At 30.0% G+C, this 9994-nt stretch overlaps 1 pseudogene across 1 annotated transcript; it reads right to left on the bottom strand.

Annotated features, from left to right (window-relative positions):
* Positions 1–3621: 3621 nt before the first annotated feature.
* BDBG_16953 lies at positions 3622–3710 on the bottom strand (annotated as a pseudogene). Its single transcript has one exon. The product of its transcript is annotated as a tRNA-OTHER (tRNA).
* Positions 3711–9994: the final 6284 nt, after the last annotated feature.

Below are 9994 nucleotides of genomic sequence, written 5' to 3'. Positions count from 1 at the left end.
CATATTTTCTAATCATTTTGCATAGCTGCAGATACGAATATATTTGTTTTAATTTATATAGACTCTTTATATGTTGACAGATCTGCATCTGCTGATAATTGTAATCTTAATGTTGAATCATTGATTGAGAACTTGAGAGACATGATAATGAAGAAATTATCTGTATTATGTATGATCAGATCTCTCATGTTTCTCTCTGTCTTCTCTGATTCTTTCTCTGTCACTCTCTCTCAATCTTCTATATCTGTCTCTGTATCTGATTCTTTCACTTCTGCTATCTCTGTTTCTGTGACTTTCACTCTTATTACTTCTACTCTCTCTGCTTCTACTGTCTCTGCTTTTATTATCAACTCTTTCCTTTTTAAGAAGATGTTGTATAGACTTAATAAATCATGTTTCTCAGTATATACACTCTCACTCTTCTTATCAATCTCTAAAATAATTTATTATACAAAGACTGTGTATGATATAACTATCTGAAGCTCAGTTACAGATGCTGATTATTACATTTATTTTAAATATTTATAATGAGATAATTATTCATTCATATCAGAGAATCATCTCTCTTCTTACCAGTATTAAGATTATAAGTCTTTTTCTTTTTCATCTTTTCTTTCTAACACTGATTTTTCTGTTCTTAGAGAAAATCATTATGAGTTTTATTATACATAAAGTTGTGATATTCACAGATACTAAGAAACTTTTCATAACTGTTAAATTCAATATTATAGATATATTCACTCTGATAAATTTCTTTGAGATGATAGATCTGTATCAGTCTATTCTCTGACATCTATTATTTAAGTTTGTGATGCAGATGAAAGATATTCATGTTTTCAGAAATAGAAATACAGATATTGTACTCTTTTACACCTGCAGATGTAAGACTTATATATCTTATCTAAAATATTATTATAAGAATGAGCTGTTCACACACTTTGTTCTGCTTTCTGCATTTCTCTATGTCTCTCTCTCTCTTTCTGAGAAGTCTTGTGCATGTTGTAATTATGCATACAATTCTAAGATCAGCAGGTATTCATTCAGTAATTATTACTCTTATTTTTACAGTTTTATATACTAATAATAGTTCTTAGTTACTCTGGTGTCAGAGATCATTTTAATTGAAGATAATAACACTGCTGAGGCTATCTTCTTTCACTCTTAAGCTTCTTTCAGTGCTTTCTCTTTCTTCTCTGTAGAGAAGATTGTATGCACATCACATTATAAGTATTCAGTTTCAGATGACTTCTGCTATTATTTATTTAGTTCTGTATCTTCTTCTTCTTCTGTTTCTTTCATCTTTACTCTCTCTACTCTGACTTTTAGTTCTGTGAGTTCTGTGCTCTTCTTCAATTTTTCTATATACATGGGTACACATTTCTATATTGACATTTGAGTCAATCTTGTGATAAATAATATTAATGTCATACACAGAGCAGTAGAGAAATCAGAGACATGCACAGTGATATTGTAAGAGTGACTTACAGCTCTTGAATTTCTTACAGATCTTGAGTTTTGAAATTTTCTGTGTTTTCAGCATTTTTCAGATGACATGGCATTGAAAATAGATTAAATGTATGATGTATGAAAATGAATGAGATGTGTATGATAATATTTATCTTTTTACAGCTGATTCTTACAGTTGATGATCAATGTATTATCTCTTTTCTTTCTTATACTTTTTCTTTGTCTGCTAGTCACTACTGTTATACAATCTCTATATAATACAGTGTTCAGTGACTAGATTCAGCAGCTTTTATCTTGTGATTCTGTCTCATATATTATACTGTCTCTCTTCACTCATTCAGACTACTATAGTAAACAGCTTATTAAAACTAATCTCATCTGATCTCTGAGTATTCTCAGGAAGTAAGATGACTTAGTCTCATACATCTGTGAATATTTCAGATCCTTCATTCTCTGTTATCTTTATAATTGAACTGATACAAATAGTTGAATTTAACTCTGAATTTGTTTTTCTTCTGTAATCTGATTTATGTATAAGTCTGCTACTCTGAGATCACTCTTTATCATATTATATCTGCTATTTACAGTGAGTTATTATATGATCAGCTACAGTTTCATTACTTATTGAAGTATGATATTCATCTGATTTCTTCATTACTTCTCATTATTTTCTTATAATTGTGAAAAGATTGAAATAAGTAAGATTATCTGATTTATAAGTATCTATGATTTCTCTTACTTTATAAGACTTTTCAATTATAAGTCTCTTCTTTTTCAATACTGATAATAGTGCTGCAGATGACTATAATTCACTCAGATCTTATATCTTCATCTTTATAAGATATGAATCATTTATCAAGTTATATAAGACTCATTTCTCTGATTTCTTCAATGTGTATATTCTCAGAGAATGTGATTTGAGTATTTTATATGACTTCAATCATCTAGGTTGAAACTTCTCAGAACTCTTATTATGTATCAGAATCTATATTCTTATCTTGAGACTTGATTTCTTAACTAGTAAGTCTTGTATTCTTTTCAACTGAATTACTTAGTTAAGAAGTAACTCATTAGCTTTTGTACATATATAACTGATCTCTTTCAATCTTGATTCTATGTCTGTCACTGCTGTGTCTGTGACTGTTGTATCTGTAACTGTTATTTTTCTCTTATCTTTTCTGAAGTATTCTCCGGGATGCGCGGATGCAATTCATATAACAGATAGAATAATAAATGCTTAAAGACTACATACTGTTAAATTTGTGTGATTAATAGCATCTAACTGAGATATTCATTCTATAATCTTGTAGACTTACTCACTAGATATTTAATCAGCATGTTACTCAGGATTTTATTTAAGTGTTTTATATTCTCATTTAGCTGTGAGTGATATAATGTTATTTCACAATATCTTATCTATAACTGACTCATGAAATCTCTCACTACTTCTTCTATAAGATTCACATCATTATCAGTTAGAATCTTGTGCAGTATTTCATAGTTGATATAAATCTCATTATATAGAAACTTTATCATCATCTTCTCTATTATCTCTGAAACTGCTTTTATAACTGGTCAGTCAGTAGTATAGCTGATAAAAGTCAGGGATTTAATAATTTTCATTTAATATTCATAGTAATATGTCTATGAGATTCATCTCTTATTATTTAAATAATTGTATTATACATTTTATCTGATATTATACTTTCTTATATTCTAACTCTTTCTTAGATTCTTTTACAACCTGATAATTCAGGCACTTATAAGTATACATCTGAATGTTCTTGACTATACTTAACTAGTATACTCTTGATTTAAGTACACTGATGAGTTCAGAGCCTTCCTAAGTGACTGAATTCCCTTGTATTATTATTATTATTATTATTATTCTTTTATTATACTCCATATGCAAGCGGAGCTTATGATGAGTTCTTGCGTGATGTTAAATACAGGCCAAGTGTTGATTATACAGAAGGAAATACAGGTGTTGAAATCATATCAAGATAACAAGAACATAGAAAATACAAAGAAGTGACAATTAAATACATGCAATAATAACTTCTCAGCCCAGGAACATAGAGTAATTTTATTGAAGTGATTTGTACACCTCTGTATTTATTAGAAACCTGAGGTGCTTGGGTTCCGGATTTAATGTATCCCCTGCGGGTTTCGAACCCACACGCCCTGGTTTCCCACGCCAAGGCGCTACCGGGTGGCCGCATTAACCATTCGGCCACCGGGGCACTGAATTCCTTGTGCATGTAAGTCATCAAGTTACATTTAAATGAATATTTCAGATAGAAAGCTTCTGCATATTCTAGATCATGATAATGTGGTTCGGAAGAACGTACGACCGCCGGATAATAACGCGGCCGCTTCCGAACTTGCTTACGAATGTAAAGGGGTCATAGCAGCCATCAATTAATCTAGTGTACAGTATATAAGAAGCCGGTGTACACCTGTAATCATACACTGACTCAAGCAACCTTTGAATCACATCTGATAGCATGTCTAAAAACTGGCAAGAAGCATAGACTTCTTCAGAGCATGATAATTCTATCTATAAAGTGATTTATAGTTATCATGTCAGTGTGATTCTAAAAACATCTCAAAAGATAGTGTATAAAGAGCAGTGAGTGAAAGAGCATCTGATTAATACTACTTTGCTTATTGAGGGAAAACTTCACACTCAGGTGAATACCATGTATGATACACAAGCAGATGAGATGTGAGAAAGAGAATGCAAGCAGTGAACCAGATTCAAAGAAGTTCACTCTCTACTCAAAGAAAGAATAAAAAGAAAACTGACTATCACTGAAGTTGTACAATGATAACAGAAATCATATAATAATATAGTAATATAATAATATAGCAATATAACAATAGATATTATACAATTAATAAGAAATCACTGAAATGAATATTTTCTCTAGTTAATACAAACAACACTCTTCTCTGCTATTTGAATCAGAAGATATGCAGAACCTCTTAGAGAGTTTACTTAAAGTAGTAAGAAAAGCAGCTAAGACTGCTGAATCAGAATTGAAGCTTCATATATATACAAGAATTCTAAATGAAATCAAGGCCTTGTGTACACAGTGGCAGACTGAGGCAGAAGTCAAACAACAATTAACATTCACTGTGAATCAAGTATTCACTATGAAGAGCTTCACTGACACAATTATCATCATTAACAAGAATAGAGAAAACCAGGTCTTAGACCTGCAGTGAGAGATTGAATATTTACACAGATAGATAACTACACTGAATCTGAAGATCTCATCACAATCATTCATAATCTCTTCAGAAGTATACACATTATCTGAGACTGCTATGCAGGATGAGAATCTGAGTATGAAATATATCAAGCTAAGAGATCTGTCAGAGTTACTAAGCTTTAATAATGACTGAAAAAATAATGCTGCAATCAACTGACTAAGTCAGATGTGATTATATTATCAGATTGAACATGAACTTACAGACAGACAAGACAGTCAATAGAATTTTAACAAGTCTTAAGATCTGCTATGTTTCTACACAGAAAAGCAAAGTTATTATGAATAACTAATGAAAAGATGAATTTCACAGATCTGAAACAATATTCATTTTTACAAACATAAAATGAGTTTTTCAAATGAATCTTGTACAACTTTCAGAAAGTGAATACATGAGATAAGTGTTACAAATACTTCATAAGATATAAATAAGTAAGTGATTTTACATCATACTTCACACACTTCAGCTTATACTATCTCATATTGAATGAGAAGTGTTCAACATCTTTCTGTTTACAGATCTTCATACATGATCTTATATCTGAGTTGAGAGTGAAATGAAAATGCTTAACCTTGCAATCAGGCACAGTGAAAGAAGTATATAATTTTCTCATTGTATGAGAATAAGTAAGTTAATTGTAATAGAAAATACTGTAATTAAGTGTATCTCAGTGAAGAACAGATAATAAGACTTCCATAACCCAAGTCACACACTTAGATGCAATGAATCTAGATTTGAAGGCTATTATTAAAGTACTGAATTCTCTGAAAAAGAGATTCTCTGAGTGAAAATCTTAATATTATAAGTATTAAGTTTACTTCAACTGCAGATGTTAAAATCATGATGTAAAGAATTGCACAGAGTATGTATAGTCAAAGAAAGTAAGAGAGTTAAAAAACTAGCAGAATCAGTGCACTCAGAGACACTCACTGATATTCTATGAAAAGTCTTCAAAGTGAAAGAGATGTCTGTGTTAGATAACTCTCTGAATTCTGTAAATATTAAGAGAAAGCAGGCTTCTGAATAAGATGCAGATGAGAATGATGAAGTAGACATTCATCTCAATATCTTAAGACCTGAAATGTTAATGTATAAAGAGCACTTGAGTAAGAATTGAGAGATGGCTGTAAAAGTCTTAGTGAACATAGAAGCTTCTATACAATATATTGATGATTATATAATCTGAAAACTGAAAGAGATTCATTAAGTGAAGAATTCCTGATATATAAGATTATCTGATAACTGATATTTGATATTATCTGTAAGAGTAAGAGTTCTCTTACACTTCAGAGAATGATCTTGCTATATTTGAGTGTGAGAGCTGCAGAATGTGAAATACAATCTTATTTTCAGACTTAATTAATTTTAAATATTCAATCTGCAGATTGAATGCTGTACATATCATATACAGTTGACTGATAAGAAGAAAACAGTTCATACAATTCTATTAACTGATATGAGAAGAATATTTCATGTCTCTGATATAGAAGAATTAAATCTGCTTACATATTAATAAGTAAAGAGAACAATTTGTAAGACCTTATTTAAAAGCATTCTGTATGTTATACAGGACCTGAAAGTGAAGAAAATCAAGATAAAGAATATGTGAGAGAATAAGTGTATGAAGAAGCATCTGAAGAAGTATAAGAAGATGTTCTGAACAGATCTTTTACTGAAATTGCTACTGAAATGAGGATTCATACATGAGATTAACACAGAGAACATGAAACTAGTCAATTAAAATATGTATTCTCTGTTACAATCATATCTTGAAGAATAGAAGTGTCAGATCACAGATCTTCTGAAACATAATCTTATATAATTCTCATCAAGCATATGAGACTTTTCAGTTGTATTTGTGAAAAAGACAGATGAGAAGTGACAGATGTGTATTAATTATCAAGCACTTAACAAGCTTACAATCAAGAATGAATATTCACTGTCACAGATTCAACAACAGTTGAATACAGTGAGAAATATCTGATATCTATCAAAGATTAATCTTCTCTCAGAATACTGACAGATCTGTATAGATAAATTATCAGTTTCATGAACCATATTTAATATATAATAAGAGAAGTTTAAATTCCTGATAATATCATTTGATCTGATAAATGCATCTGTTATCTTTTAAATAATGATCAATAAAATTCTTCATAAATAGAATAAAATCTCATATCTTATATATCTTAATGACATTCTAGTCTTTTTAAACTTCTATAACAAATATCTGAAGCATCTTAATAAAGTGCTTATAACTCTGACAGAGCATAAGCTCTATATTAAATTAACAAAGTATGTGTTTGAAACAGAAGAGTTGAAGTTTATAGAACATGTAGTAAGTAATGACTGTATACACTTCATCTCAGAGAAATTAAATCTGATAGTGAATTAGTCACAGCTGAGAAATATACATCATATATAATAATTTCTTGAGTTAGTCTCATACTACTGCAGATTCATCAAAGATTTCACAAAAATAACTGCATCACTCTCAGATCTCTTAAGAGAGACAGATACAAATCTGTGAAAGAAGAAGTTTCATTCAATTATCTGAAATACTGAGTGTGAAGAGACTTTTCTCACACTGAGAAAATGTATAATAATATTCTCAGTACTTATTCAATCAGATCATGATAAATCTTTGTATATTGAGACAGACATATCTGAATGAGCTATCAGAGATACTCTTCTACAGATGAGTAAGAACAGCAAGCTGTATCTGATGATATATGATGATAGAAAACTATCAGATACTGAGCTCAATTACTCAGTGTATGAAAAGAAATTACTAGTGATTAAGTATATATTAATGTTATAAGATAGATATATCAACAACAGATATACAATAATAATGATTACAGATTATAAAAGTCTTATCTATCTATAATTAATAATAAAACCTTTCAAATGCTTAGCATGTTGAATCTCAGAGTTTTAAGTGTATAATCTTCATATTAAATACTGAAAGAAATTGAACACTGTGATATCTGATATAATTAGTTACAGACCTGATTTCATGAGTGAGAGTTCTATGAATCAGATATAAGAAAAGTTCATGTTAAATACACTGAGAAGATGCAAGGAATCAGAATGAGTAAATATAATAATCTCTCACTTGAAGAATAGTAAGATGTTGAATAATAAGCATCTTGTGAAAGTGATAGAAGAGATGCTTCTGAACTTCAAGCTGAGAAAATTGAAAAATGATGTTATACTTTACTGTAATCTAGAATACATGAAAGCTCTCTATCTAGAACATTTATTTAGATGTGACTTAGTGACTCACATATACAAGGAATTCAGTCACTTAGAAAGCTCTGAACTCATGAGTGTACTCAAATTAAGAGTATACTGACTAAGCATGACTGAGGATATTCAGACATACACTCACAAGTGCCTGAATTGCCAGGTTGTGAAAGAATCTAAGAAAGGATTGAAATATAAGAAAGTATAATATCAGATGAAATATATAATACAATCATTCAACTGATGAGAGATGAACCTCATAGACATACTGTCACAAATGTCAAATGAAAATTGATGAATAAGCACTGCTATTGATTACACTACTGGCTGGCCAGTTATAAAAGCAGTTTCAGAGATGATAGAGAGAGTGATGATAAAGTTTCTATATAATGAGATCTATATTAACTATGAAATGTCACATGAGATTCTAACTGATAATGATGTGAATCTTATAGAAGAAGTGATGAGACATTTTATAAGCCAGTTACAGACAAGATATCATAGAATAATATCATATCATCTGCAGATAAATAGAAAGATGAAATACTTGAATGAAATCTTGAGTAACATGCTGATGAAATATCTAGTGAACAAGTCAATATGATTATAGAATGAATATCTCAGTCAGGCACTATTAGTCACACAAATTCAGCAGCATGTAGTCTTCAAGTATTTATTATTCTATCTGTTGTATGAATTGCATCTGTGCATTCTGAAGAATGTTTCAGAAGAGATGAGAAAGATAATAGCAGTTGCTGATGCAACAGTTGTGAATACAAAATCAAGATTGAAAGAGATCAGTCACACACATATAAAAGCTAATAAGTTACTCCTCAATCAAGCAATTCAATTAAAAAGAATACAAGACTCACTAGTTAAGAAATTGAGTCTCAAGATAAGAATATGAGTTCTCATATGTAATGAGAGTTCTGAGAAGTTTCAATCTAGGTGATTTGAGCTCTATAAAATACTCAAATCACATTCTCTGAGAACATATGCATTGATAGAATCAGAGAGACAGATCTTATACAAGTTAATAAATAATTTATATCTTATAAAGACAAAGATACAAGATCTGAGTGAATTATGATTATTCACAGCACTATTATCAGTATTGAAAAAGAAGAGACTTATAATTGAAAAGTCTTATAAAGTAAGAGAAATCATAGATACTTATGAATCAGATGATCTCACTTATTCTAATCTTTTTATAATTATAAGAAAAGAATGAGAAGTAATAAAGAAATCAGATAAATATCACACTTTAATAAGTAATGAGACTGTAGCTGATTGAATAATAATGTGCTGCAGACAGCAGGTATAATATGACAAAGAGTGATCTCAAAGTGACAGACTTGCACATGAATGAGATTGCAGAAGAAAAAGAGATTCAGAGTTAAATTTAACTATTTATATCAGTTCAATTGCAGAGATAATAGAGAATAAATCATTTGAAACATCTGTAAACACATGAGATCAAGTTATTTTAATCTCTGAGAATACTCAGAGATCAGATAAGATTAGTTTTAATAAGCTGTTTACTGTAGTGATCTGAGCAGGTAAAGAGAGACAGTATAATGTGTAAGACAGAATCATAAAAGATGAAAGCTGCTGAATCTAGTTACTGAACACTGTATTATATAGAGATTATATAAGAGTAGTAACTAGCAGATAAAGAAAAAGTGTAAGAAAAGAGAAGAGATAATAAATTAATTATCAATTATAAGAGTCAGCTGTAAAAGATAAATGTTATTATATATATCTCATTTATTTGCATACATCATATATTTAATCTATTTTCAATGTCATATCATCTGAAAAATGTCAAAAACAAAGAAAATCTCAAAACTCAAGATCTGTAAGAAATTTGAGAGTGGTAAGCTGCTCTTATAATAATTCTGTGCATGTCTCTGATTCCTCTACTGCTCTGTGTACAACATTAACATCATTTATCACAAGATTGACTGAAATGCCAATATAGAAATGTGTACACATGTGTGTA

This window comes from Blastomyces gilchristii (assembly GCF_000003855.2).
Source record: "Blastomyces gilchristii SLH14081 genomic scaffold supercont1.6, whole genome shotgun sequence".
Lineage (NCBI taxonomy): Eukaryota > Fungi > Ascomycota > Eurotiomycetes > Onygenales > Ajellomycetaceae > Blastomyces > Blastomyces gilchristii.
The sequence above is the reverse complement of the archived record's forward strand: the minus strand, read 5'-3'. Positions and strand labels throughout refer to the sequence as shown.